This window comes from Balaenoptera ricei, chromosome 14 (assembly GCF_028023285.1).
Source record: "Balaenoptera ricei isolate mBalRic1 chromosome 14, mBalRic1.hap2, whole genome shotgun sequence".
Classification (NCBI taxonomy): Eukaryota; Metazoa; Chordata; class Mammalia; order Artiodactyla; family Balaenopteridae; genus Balaenoptera; species Balaenoptera ricei.
The window spans coordinates 70,649,802-70,662,886 of NC_082652.1; the positions used below are offsets into that span (position 1 = coordinate 70,649,802).

Below are 13,085 nucleotides of genomic sequence, written 5' to 3' on the forward strand. Positions count from 1 at the left end.
TATTTCACACCCTTGTCCCACGATTTGGAGGATGGCGATTCACTATGCATGAGCCATTCACTCATGCTCATCACACAGAGAAAATTACATTTTCCCAGTTGCCAAATGGAGGAGATAAATTATCTCATGTGGACAAGCGCATTGCTCCCAGAGCAGTTTCACAGACCCAAGACACTGATCTAAAACACCCAGGAGGGAGACTGAGCTTTCCTGGGGTCAACCTGGTCAGCCTCTTCAGGCCCACCAGGCCCTCGCCCCAGTGGGTTTACTGTGGTGGGACTTTTGCCCTTCCAGCTTTTTGGGATAAAATGAGCATCCTTGAGGCCTCTTATTCTTCCTTCCTAGGAAACATGTTATAAAAATGAATAAATCAACACAAGAACATTTCATACTTATGCATACCCACTCAGTTGATAATACTTATTTGTAATGAACATTAAAGAAGCAAAATGTTAAAATGTTCTCCTTGGGGAAGATACATTGGAATGTCTTACCACTGATGTACACACATCTGCTTGTTACACACTCTCTCCTTATCCTGATGTTAATGAAGGTCCAGATTACTGCTGTCTCTAATTTAGCATCTAATCCTAAACCTATTACCTACATACATATAATTAATACCAATTGTATCTACACAATAATCACAGCTACCATTTATTACCCTTCACATCACTGTTCTAACCACTTAATGCACTTTCCAATATGATCCCACAACTGAAAATTTTTATGTTTTTGCCCACGTTACAATGAGCACAGTTATATGATTCACACATTAATTCTTTCAACAGTTATTCAGTGACTATTACAAACCTGGAATTGTATGAGGCCCTGGAAGTAGAGGTGGGTGTGAAGCAGAAATAACCAGAGTACATAGCAGACCCTACGAAGTGTCAAAGTGGAGTTCTCGCACTGAATGCTTTGGGAGTTGGGAGAAGGGAGGGCTCACGGGCAGCTAAAGCCACTAGTGACCTCATTATACAATATTTAGGTTATATTTTTCTCTGCCTAGAAAATCGGCTCTCAACCTTTCCACTGCGGTGCACGCATTAAGTGACGCCCCTAATCGGTGTGGACGACTTTGGATTTGCCAGAAGGCATCACCTAAACACTAATTATTACCAGTGAGTGTTATGGGTCTAGTGGCTTCTGCTTTCCTTTTCTCTGGCTTCCTAAGTGTTGCTTCCCTTCTGTTAGTTTTATCTCGGCCGTGCAAATGAGCACAGATTCACACCCCGGGCGCCAGGCTCTGCACCCGTGCACGTGCGCTCTGCGCCCCCTCGACCTTCGGCAGTTCCCCCCTCCCGCGCCACCCGGTCCCCGCCGGCCACTTCTCCTCCCTGGCGTCCCCGCCTCCGGCCGCTGCAGCAGAGCGGGGCGGACCCGGCAGAGGCCGGGGTTTCGGCCGGGGCGCAGGAGCACTCCGCTTCCCGCCGCCCCATCCCTCCCGGGCAGAGCCTGAAGGGTCCCCTCCCGTGGGCAGGAGTGAGGACGAGCTTCAAAGGTGAGGGAGGACTCTGGGAGCCTGCGCCCAGGCTGGAAGGCCAGGCTACCCCGGGACCTGGGCTAGACTCAGAAAACGCGGGCGCCCGGCACCCCAGGTGAGGTTGCCTCCGAGGGGGCTGGGACGGAGAAGGCCCGTCTACACTGCACGCGCTCGACTCCGGAACAGCGCGGCCGAGCGGCCCCGGGGCTGCAGGAGAAGGAAGCGGGGCGCGCGGGGGAGGCAGCCCCACCCCTGCCGCCAAAGGCCGGGCTCCCCCGCGCCCGCCGCCGCAGCAGGTGGGGGCCCGGCGGGCCGGGGGCGGGGCCCGGCTCGGGGCGGAGCCTCAGCGGCGAGCACTGGGCGGTGCGGGCGCGGGTTGGGGCCGGAGCCGCAGCCGGAGCCGGAGCAGGAGCCGCGAGCCGGGCTGTCCCGGCGCCCGCCGGAGCTTGCAGCGCGCCGGGGCTGGGACCGGCCGAGCCGAGCGCGCCGGCGCCGCGACCGCAGACAAAGGCGCCGCTCGCTCCCGGGCCGCCGCGCTCTCGGGCTCTGCTTTGGGTAAGTGGCTCCCCCTTTGCTTTCTTTCTTCTCCCGGCTGCCTGCTCCTCTCGGAGTTTCACGGGCTCCGGAGAAGCTGGAGAGAAAGGAAGAAATGATACTTCCTCTCTCTCTCTGCAGCCCCATTTCACCTTAAAAAAAAAAAAAAATCCTAAACAAAACCCCCAGCAAATTTCACACTAGCGAGTTTCCGAGCGGTGGGACGTCTCCCGTGGGATCGACTCGGCCGCCCTCTGTGACCCCTTGCTCCGCCGACTGCGCGCGCCTGTGTAGACCCTGGATCGGCGATTTGGATGTGAATGTTACCGCTGGGCTCCCCCGGGGCGGGAGGTGTAGGGGAAGAGGCTACAGGGACCGGACGCCGCGAGGGAACCCCATCCCCAAGGACAGTTTGGTGCGTTTTGGGGCGCCGAGGGGCTGTTCGCACTGCCAGTTCAGATTCGGATGTCGGTGATGGGGTCTGCCCCAGTCCTCTAGCATCCTCCCCTCCAGCCTCCTTCCCGTCTTTTTCAAGGGTTAATATAGCGCCCCCTACGCCCCACCCCACCGAGGCTCACACTCTGCCCCTTCGCGGCCCCAGGGAGGAGGCTCGGGGAGCCCGAGAGAGCGGGGAGGGAGGGAGCTCCGCCGCTTCTCCCGCTGGGTAACCTCAAACCCGAATCTGCGGGGAGAGCGGGCGGCTACGGGCGGAGAATCGGGTTTGACATCACAGCGCGGTCCCGGGCGGGCTCCCCCAGCCTCTTCCCCGGCTGCTCTCCATCAGAAAAGCAATCGGAAGCCCGGCTGGCTTTTTTGCTTTTGTTCTGCCCGTAACTCTCCGGAATCCGGGGAGAAGCCGGGGCGGGCGGATTCCCCGGGAAGGGGACCCTGGCGGAAGCTCCAGGTGCAACCCCAAAGTGACAATTGGAGGCGGCGGCTGTTTCCCGCCCCTGGGTGGGGAAGATATTCCGATAGCTAATCAATGCTCGGGATCTGGCAGCGGGTCCGCTGCTTGCTAAAGAGCGGGGTGTCCGCCGCGGCCGCGCGCCGTCACGCGCCTCTCCAGCACTCTCGAAAACGCTACCTCGAGACGCGCATTTCCATTCATGGATCTGTGCCTGGGACTTGATTAATGTCACCTCTGCCCAGGTTCTCTAAGGAGTGAGTGTCTGCTTCTATTCAATTTAATAGCCATTTATAGGGGCCTACTATGTGCAAGGCAGCAACCCTACGATTATCTTAATTTAAAAGATATTTATGGAGCACCTACCCTGTGCAAAACAGATGTGTTACAAACTTTTCAGTTTAGAGGATTTTTATTGAGTACTTACAGTGTTCAAGGTACCTGTGCTCTGACCTTATTTTAATAGATATTTACTGAGCATCTACTGAGTACAAGCTGGGTTTTTTTCCCCGCTTTTTTTCTGAAGGTTTGCCCAGTGTATCTTTTGAGAGAGGGGATATGGAGGCAAGGAAGCCAGAATATGTCTTCGAACCCTTCAATTCCTTTAGTAACCTGCACTTTAACCTTTCCAGACAGCTTGTTGTGTGGTTTAGGAAGAGCTGGTCTTCTACACTACAGCTTGAGGGTTTCTCACAGGGGAGCAGGGCAGAATAATGAAAAGGCTACTCTGGGACCTCTTTCCAGTTCAGTTTCCTCACATTGAAAAAAAAAAAGGGAAGCAGTTTCTTTGTGCAAAGCACCATGCTAGTTATCGCAGGGAATCAAAGGTTAATGAGGCAAAGCCTTGACACTCAAAGGGTGGAGAGTCTGTGGTAGGGACAGAAAGACAGACAAAAGACAATCAATTAAACCAGGAGGGCGGGGTGGGGGGGGGGTTGGGGGCATGAAGATAGGGCCCGCATGGACCTGCCAGCCGCTAGCTCCAAACTGGTGACTGGGTTGAGAGTGGCTTTAAAATCCCATCATTGTGGTGTCTGGGGACCTACAGGCAAAAATCAAATGGTCTGAGGGTCCTACCTACTAAGAGATTAGATGACTCTATTACTCTGATACTCCTGGGATCCTGAGACATGCTGGAATATCCAGATTGGCAAGAAAACCATGAGTCCTCAGCCTCTTGACAAATAGGTGTTATATATAGGCTGTTATCAAGGAAATGTAGTCTAGTTGGTAGGATTGTAGTCTAGTAGGAGTTCTTCAGATAAACCCGTAAACTGACTGCTTGGGCAGCATACATGAAAAGCCAGGAGCAAATTCCTCCCAGAATTGAATGTCGAAAACAAAATTCTGTCCTCATGGAATTGTGCCTTTCCTTTCATCAGACGGCGAGAACTTGCTCTATGTCTAGTATGGTTATCTTTTTAACTTGGCCTCCATCAATTCCTAGTAAGTGCTTTATCCTAGCTTCTTGGTACAACGATCTTTTTCTTCCCAATTTATTTCTGATCTCCCTTAAATTTTTTTTTTCTTTTAAATTCTGCACTGTGTTATTTTTTTTGTTACGAACCTGAAAGCTCCCCTCAAGTCTTTTCTGGAAGTAGCCCCATTATGAAAGATACCTAGGAAATATGGTAAGCACTAGATGAATGACTTGGAGGCCCTGTACGTATAAGAAGAGGGAGGAAAAAAAGGCCAAAATCAGGAATGTACAGAGAAAACATAAAGTGGCCTTGCAAGATGGAACAGGATTCAGATAGGAAAAGAAGACGAACAAAGACCTCCCTCCCAAATTGAGGGAAAGGTTGTAAGAGAAAGTGTGATGGAAAACAAACCATCTTTAGAACACTTTAGGAATTTGATAGCTATTCATCTGGAAGAGTTTCCATTCATTCAACAAAGAAGCACTGCCCGAGCATTTAACTCTGTGTCCACGACTTTGCTAGGTGTCAGGTAGGGGCTTCACCCAGCACAGTCTGGGGTTCACTGTGATTCCCACAGCTGGTGAGGACCCTTGTCTCCTGTTCCAGCTGCAGGGATAGCACCGTATCCCTACCATTCTTTGAAACGTTCCTAGAGTTTTTTCACCTGAGCTGAACTGTATTGTAATCTTCTTCAGGGCCAAGAATGTGACTTTGGTTTTTTTCCCTGCATCCTTCCCTGCCTACAGGATCCTACATAGTCTGTAGAGTAGGTGACGTTTATTCCAGAGCCCTGGATTGCCCATTCCTTCCCCCTTTCCCTACCTCGTCAGGGCCTGGCCTCTCTTCCTCTCCACCACTTTCAGCTGCCCAAAGCCTTTCACTGTATAAAAACGAGGGGCAAAACCAATCTGTCATCAGTCACTTTCTATTGAATATGAATGTAGGTCACTGTTCTCTCTTCCAGGGGTCCTTGCACTTTAAGCCTCATTATGGAAGGGAAGGCTTTGTCCACCATGAGAAGATTTCAAGCATAGACAAGTGGGTATTGGAGGTACCTGGGTAGGCGAAGCGCCTTTCTTGGTGCTCCTGAAATTATGCTACCACCTCCTCACGTTAGGCCCTCTTGACAAGGGTCTCTGCAGTGCCACAATCCATAAAAGTCTGGAGCCTTCATTGCTTCTTACCGTAGCATGGTGGTTGAGGTCAGAGAGCAGCTCTGCCTGAGCTCCCTGTCAACCTGGCCTTCACTCGCTCTGTTCTTTAAACATTAATCATTTTCTAGACGGAATCCTTGCTTTCTTCCCTACAGGTGCCATTATTTTAAGGCTGGGATTCTCAACCTGGGGCACTCTTGGTGTTGTGGGCTGGATAATTCTTCGTCGTGGGGAGCTGACCTGTGCATTGTAGAATGTTTAGCAGCAGCCCTGGCCTCTACCCACTAGATGCCAGTAGCACCCCACACCCCCTCCCCAAGTTGTGACAATGAGAAGTGCCCCCAGTTATTGCCAGATGTCCGCTGGGGAGCAGAGTCACCCCTGATTGTGAACAGCTGTTCTGAGGGGTTCTGGTTGCTCTGTATCGTGCTGTGTAACCATTCCCACTTTTCTGGGAGAGGGCTTCTCTGATGTAACTTGGTTGGCAAGACAGGTGACTTGGTAAGTGTGTACTATACATTGTGGAATTTCCGTATGAATAATTTCATAAATCAGAATAAACATCCTTTGTCAGGACACATATCCTAATCTGGTCATCACAATAAGTCAATCTTTGGAGGCAAAACAACAATCACCACCACAAACCCCCCCCCCCCAAAAAAAAACAAACCTCTCAAATTCATCCCCTAGCATGTGTTTGATTTATATACTAGGAATGCAGGTAGTAGGACCACCATTGGCAACCAGGATTACCCACAGGGTCATGGCCAGCCCACTGCGCAGCAGTGGGGGAGGGAAGTAGGCCAGGATCCGGTTCTGAGGAGTCCTCTTTAAGAAAAAGACAAAATAACCAGGTGAACGTGTGGTTGCTAGAGCCCCTCCCCAGCGTTGGGAGGGGTTCTGAGGTTTCAGTTTCACTTGCTTCAGGTGAAGCTGCCTCTGGGCATCGTTTTGAGGAGTGACAGCACAGCTGTGGCTGCAGGAATGGGAAAGTGGAGGCTTTCTTCTACCCATGACTGGCAAGAGCTGAGAGAAGCTTCTCAAAGACTTGACTTCAGTAGAGCGCAGGGATCAAAATAGAATCGTTAAATACAGGGTAGCTGGTACTTCTGTTAATATCTGCCTTCAGAAGTAGAACTTTCATAGCGCCAGCATCATCACCTTCTTCGCAGGATGGAACAAGGGGCATGGTTAGTTCAAGTTTAGCAGCAGGATCCTTGAGTTCTTCTAGTGGATGGAAGTAACTTAATGAACCTTGTAAGAGTGATGTTGGCCTAGTGCCCAAGTTATTGCTTCCAAAAGCGAGTGAAACTCTTTTTCAAGTCACTGTAATGGTATTGGAAAAGTTTACAGATTTCACTGATTCAAACTTCTATTTTGGAATACCCAAGCGTGGGGTGAGACTTTTCCTTTCATTGAAACAGGCCAGATAGGAAATTACCTTTTGCGGGCAGGGTGGGCAACTAACTCAAGTACTCAAAAACCTAAAATAATGAAACAACCAAACAAAAGGCCTCTATATTTCAGACTTTTCATTCATTCACAATCTTTTTCCTTAGTCTAAATGGACCTATTTTCAAGGAGGAAGAGAAGGTGCTATGATTAGTATCTAAATGTGCCTGCTGTGCGTGAAACTGATCGGCCAATATGCCATTGTCTAGATTTAACAAAAATAAAGACTCTCTATTGGAAAATTTGCTGTAGGAGGGATTCTTTAAAAAATTAGTAGTTTTCCATTTGTCTTTAGAGTGATTTGATTTTTATAAAACTTTTCAAGAGTCAAGATCAATTTGGAGATTTGGGATCAAATCTACATGTCATCACAGAGCTTAGACCTGCAAGGGATCTTGGGAATCAGTGACCAGCTCTCCTTGCCCCATTGTGTAAATGGGGAAACTGAGGCTGAGAGAAGTTAGGTGGTTTGCACAGAGGTCAGTGCTGAGGCTGGGCTCGGAGTCCGGAGTTTGTCCTGTTCCCTTTGATACTCATGCCACCGGGGTACCTTTCCATCTTTCCAGGTGAATATTGGTGGAGGAAGAGCCAGGAGGAAAAAGAGTTTGATAACTTGTCTCCTTTCCAGGTCATCTAATCCTGATAGAACTAATCATTGATTCAGACTGATTACATCTATGCCCAAGGTGTGTGTGCATACAGGTAGCACTGAGGGAAAACTGGGACAGTTAGATTAGTGGCATGAGATTATTTTATAAAACTTTCTATGTACAGCACAGTGACTATAGTTACCAATACTGTATTGTATATTTGAAAGTTGCTAAGAGAGTAGATCTTAAAAGTTCTCATCACAAGAAGAAAATTGTAACTATGTATGGCGATGACTTACTGTGGTGATCATTTTGCGATATACATACAAATATAGAATCATTGTTTTTTACCTGAAACTAATATAATGTAATATGTCAGTTATATCTCAATAAAAATTTTGAAAAAATTATTTTAACTTCCTTTAATGTTCTTTTATATTGTTTTTACAGTAAATAGTTAGAATGAAACATTTATTTCCCTATTTGGGAAAGTAATACAGATTCATTATGGAAAATAGCAAGATGAATGAAAATAATCATTCTACCTGTGACTGATCTGATCATATTGTGCTATGTTTATTTTTAGTGTTTTTGTCTCAGCTCATTTTAAAACACAATTCAGATCATACTGTACATATAATTTTAACTTTTTATCTTGCTTTTTTCAGCTAATATTATAACAAACAATTTCCATGTTATTACAAACTCTTTGTAAACATAATTTTTAATGACTACATAATTCAGTACTTTGGAAGCCTGTTAACTTATCACAATATTTTGTTACTAGTGGACATTATTTGCTCCCAATTTCTGACTACTGTGTCATTGCAGTGCGTAGTTTTGTGCCTATACTCTTCTACAATTCGGATTGTTTTCTTAGTAAACATTCCCAGATAGTGAAATTACTCTACCAAGTGTGGAAAGCACCATGTTAATAAATCGCTTTCTAGAACTGGAAATGATTTCACCACATCATTGACAACATAGGGTCTTTTATTTTTTTAATTATTTATTTAAGATAGAAAATATGTCATGGTTGTTTTCATTTTGGTTACCAACATGGCTAAACATTTCTCTGTAGGATTGTTACCCTGTTTGTATTTTTTGTTAATTATCTATTTACCCTCCCTCCCCCACATGGATATTTTATGAAGAGTTCCATCTAACCCTACTGTTCCACAATTCCAATACTTCAAGGTCTGTGTTTCAGGCTGAGCTCTTTTTGTCGCAGTGATGGAGCTGCCTGTTCCGTTCCTGAAGCGAGCTCGGGTGGACGGGGAGCTCCATCCCCTTGGTACCAGGCAGCATACAGTGAGTACTTATTCAGTGCTTCCCAGGCATTAATTCTCAATCCTTACCTTGTGAAGTGGGTACTGTTTTACTATATGAGGAGAGTGAAGCACAGAAAGGTAAAATAACCATAGTCACATATACTTTTAAAAGGGTTCTGATCACCAGTTCCAGTGTATGTGGGGTTTTCCCCACACATCCGAGCAATTCTCTGTGACACCAGCTGGGTGTCCTACGATTCAACCCAATTCTGACACTCTGTACCTGAGATAGAGTCAGATCCCACAGGTTAAGGGCTCAGAACCACAAGGCTGTCCTCCAGTTCCAGTCGCAAGCTGGGTTGTCACCTGTGCTTCTGTCCAACTGGCTATAAATCATGACTCCCTCCTTGAGTTCAATTAATTTGCTGGAGTGGTCACAGACTCAGGAAAACCCATTTACTCACTAGATTGCTGGTTTATGACAAAGGATATTAAAAGATACAAGTCAATAGTCAGATGTAGAGATACCCAGGGTGAGGACCCGAACAAAGGAAGTTCTGTCCTCGTGGAGTTTGGGGCCCAGCATGGTGGCATGTGGAAGTGTTCTTTTTCTCCAACCTGGAAGCTCTCTGAACCCCTTCTTTTGGATTTTTATGGAGGCTTCATTACAAAGGCATGATTGATCAAATCATTGGCCATTGGCAATTGATTCAACCTCCAGCTCCTTGCCCCAACCTGGAAATCAGGGGGTGGAACTGAAAGTTCCATCCCTCTTTCCATGGTTGGTTCCCCTGGCAACCAACCCCCATCCCTATGTACTTTACAAAAGCCACTTCATTAATATAAACCTAGGTGTGGTGGAGTGGGGCTTGTTATGGATACCAAGACACCCATTTCACCGTTTCGGCTCTAGAGCAATTTCAGGAACTGAGGACGAGAGACCAAATGTTATAACAAAAGATATTGCCATTGCACTTATTGCTTAGGAAATTCCAAGGGTTTTGGGAGCTGTGATGTGAAGACCATATATATGAGAAACATATTTTGTTCATCTGAATGGCCAAATACATATTTCTTATAAATCACAATATTGCAACTTTTAACCGCTGTCGTACTACCTCTGGATCTTTGCTACAGTGACCTGCCTCAGTTGTATAGTTGGTCTTCGAGGGAGCTGGGCTTAGGAAAATTAGCAACTTCCTCTGAACTCTATTGCCTGTTACTGGGAGAACTTTGGGGTATAAGGTAATTTTGCTACCTTAAACTTATTGCTAACTTTTATATCTCTTAGCCTCTCTTCTGTTTTTCCATCCTTTTTATATCTCCTAGCTACATCTGGTCGTTTTTCTGACCTATCTTCTAAGTCCCACCATGTCTCTTCAACTGTATGTAATCTGCAGTTAAATCCATCTGTTTCTTTCTTAATTTCAGTTACTGAATTTCAGTTCTAGAATTTTTAGCTCTTTTTCAAATCTTTAATGTTACTTTATATAGTCCTGGTTCCTTGTTCTGAAATTTTTAAGCCCAACTTCTATCTCCATAAGCATAGCAACTATAGTTGTCTTACATTCTGTATCTGATAATTTTTCCATCTGGGATGTGTCTGTTTCTTCTGTTTGTTGTTTGTCCAGATTCTCATGTTGGTTCATATTTATGTCATCATATGTCCTCGTGTGCCTTGTTGTCTTTGAATGTGTGTTAGATATTGTTTTGAAAAAAAATTTGTATAAATGCCATGTCTCATCAGTTAAGAAATACATTTTTTCACATTTTAATCTCTGAAGTTCAGATATGGTTTACAATTGATCGAGACGTACACTTATAGTTGGTAGCATTTTTCTCTTTTAATTGGCTCGTACCTAAAAAAAATAGTGCATAATACAATTAGCAATACTGAAGGTTGATGAAATAATTTGAGGCTTTGAAGGATGATAAACATGACAAGAGTTCTAGAGAGCCTCTTAAATAGCCTCTGTGGGCCTTTTGGATACCAGCAATCCCAGATCAATTTGAGCACTTGAGATTTTCTAGCCCATCCAGATGACAGGAAGCCAGACTAGTTTATTTTTTGTTTTCTCTTACTAAAAACAGGGCCTAGCTCTTTGAGGTCCCAACCACAGGTGTGAAGTGGCTTACCAGGCTTTAACCTTAGGGATGCCTTGGGTCCCTGACCCCGTCAGGCTGTGCAAAGTGCTACTCAGCTTCCCAACTTTCTCTTCCTGGTTGACAGATTCCCCCCAACTGGGTAAGCGTGGCTCCTAAGACCTAGGGCCACATCTAGGGATCTTCTCCCAGATCTTAAGCCTGAATCCCCCTCCCTCATAAGCTCTTTGGTGCTTTTAGGAAGAAGTTTTAAAAATATTTCATCTGGGTTTCTTTGTTGTGTTTGCTGGGAAGGTTGGTTCTAATTATGCAGTTTATCACTGCCGGAAGGAGGCAGTAGTGAATCTGATCTATCTTAGAGCCCGACAGAAGAGCGTGAAATACCAGCAGCTCTTTGCCAGCTCATGACTAGAGAACTTTCTCCCTCCACTCCTCATATGTCATCCGGGTTGCAGCTGGAAAGTGGAAGTTGGGATGAATACATTTCTACAAACTGGACACAGCTAAATATAGATATATTTCCCTATATAAAAGAGACTAATTCCTCAGGTTTTTCCTAATAAGGCGGGTGACGTAGCAGAGAGAGCAGTTGCAGGAGTGGTATCTGGAGCCCCATCCATCATCCGTCTCCATCTGGTCTCTTCCTTCTCATCTGTGCTGTCCTGCAGAAAGATGGGGATTTAGGACCAAGGAACCTGATGAGGGAGCAAGGTGCTCTTTATTCCAGCAACCGTTGAGAAGTAAAGAAAAGTAGACCATATTTTAGCTAGGTAAGATTTCTTCCATTCATTGTGGGCCCCCGAAATTTCCACTGGGAGAGCTGAATTTCTCACCCATGGCCGAGGCTATTCCTTGTGGAGACTAAACTATTGTGTCCACAAGCCTCAGGGTGGCCTTTCCAGGGGACTCTTCTTAAATCTTATTTTTCAAAAGAAGATTCCTTTCTGGCTTTTCAAAGACATATGCTTACCTATGTGTTCTCAAAATCAGCAGCCAAATGTATTTTCCCCCTACCTTGTTCCAACTCTCATAGATGTTTTCCCACCAGCTTTCATGAAGCCAGAGAAATTTACAATGAGAAAAAGGTTGAGTGTTGAGTTTGAAAAGGTTGGGCAAAGGGGCACAGAATGGCGGGAAGCCCTCCCTCCCACCTTACCAGAGCCTCCATTGGATTTTTTTTTTTGGTGGGGGGGGCCCTTATTTTTATTTGGGGCTCTTATTTTTATTTTCTCCCTGGAAACCTCAGAGCTGTCCTCTCAGAAAATTGCTATCTGCCCAGGGAACTGCAGATCCACTATCACCCTTCAGGAGTGTAGCCACTGGGTAAAGTGAAGGAAGGTATGGTAGCAAGGATCTCTCTCTCTAGAAAGGGCTTGTTTGGGAGGGATATCCCCACCAACTTTTTGGAGACCACCTCATACCTTTTATGTATTCCATGATGATTTATCCATCTTATTTTTATTTTTATTTAATTTTACGATATTTCACACATAGGAAAGACTACATATAACTTAGTCCATCTATTGCTAGAAATGGAAATCCTCCAATTAGGTTTTAATAATTGTCCTTAAAGGAACAAATCTGTCATTCCACTCCCAGGTGATTCTAGTTTGTGACTGATACCTTTGGAAGAAATGATTAATGACTTAATTTTGAAGAAGCAAATTTTCTATTCTCCCAGAAAATGTACCTTTCCATGATTATTTTTGGAGGCAAAATTACTAGAAAGCCCCACCAGCCATAAGAATTTATGAACCATGATGTCTGAAAACTCTTCAGCCTGAAAGGAAGTAAATTAATTCCTCCAGTGTGATTCACTTTAGGTACAAGCCAAATTCCTCTATTTATCCATAAGTTAGGCTCTTAAGCTGGTTTTTCTAAAGAGGCATAATTATTTTGACATCAAGGCCATTTTCTATATTTCTATCATCAAATTTTCCATTGATTTGAATTTGAGGTTTTTCCCAGCCATTGTGAGACCATTTTGTCTGCTAATAAGAGATAATATGCTGTGATTTCACTAACATGTGTGAGAACCACAGGGAGTTCAGACAAGGTTAGCTGAGCAATTTCTGTACTTGTCATAGAGACCAGGGCATTGCATTCAGGATGTGGTGGCAATGGCACTTTTCACCAAATAGTCAGAACTTTTTAGAAGACTCGCAACTGT

General features: G+C 45.6%; 1 protein-coding gene across 3 annotated transcripts in view; it reads left to right on the top strand.

Annotated features, from left to right (window-relative positions):
- The first annotated feature begins 1,378 nt into the window (after positions 1–1,378).
- Positions 1,379–13,085, top strand: part of MAPK4 (mitogen-activated protein kinase 4) — a 178,826-nt gene continuing 167,119 nt past the window's right edge. The window contains exon 1 of one of the 3 annotated variants that reach the window (XM_059894558.1): positions 1,379–1,504. The gene's annotated coding sequence lies outside the window, so the exon portion shown is untranslated. Of the gene's footprint in view, positions 1,505–1,720; positions 1,783–1,876; positions 2,042–13,085 lie in introns of those variants that run through there. The other 2 variants (XM_059894559.1, XM_059894557.1) reach the window with 2 other exon arrangements.